The sequence below is a fragment of the Phaethon lepturus genome, unplaced genomic scaffold (assembly GCF_000687285.1).
Source record: "Phaethon lepturus isolate BGI_N335 unplaced genomic scaffold, ASM68728v1 scaffold51791, whole genome shotgun sequence".
Classification (NCBI taxonomy): domain Eukaryota; kingdom Metazoa; phylum Chordata; class Aves; order Phaethontiformes; family Phaethontidae; genus Phaethon; species Phaethon lepturus.
Window position 1 is genome coordinate 1 of NW_010520853.1, and position 336 is coordinate 336.

Below are 336 nucleotides of genomic sequence, written 5' to 3' on the forward strand. Positions count from 1 at the left end.
GAGGGGTCAGCAGGGCCCCTGCTGCCATGCGAGAGTGCGCGCTGTCCGTCTGTCTGTCTGTAAGGGAGCAGGTGACCCCAGGAAGGGAAAAAGGGACTTTCCATAGCGCGTTGCTCAAACACACCACGTCTCTTCTTCCTTGCAGTTTTCTTTCGTGGGTCATTTGAAACTAGGAATGTCTGTTTAGATACTGATAGAAAATAACTTATCATCAATGGAAATAAGATTGCATGTGATTAAAAAAAACAAAAAAAGTTCTGTGGGCTATTTTTTAATGTTCTCAAAGTTGTCCCAAATCTGTTGGCTTTTCTAGTTAACATTAGTGGCAGGTTTGGT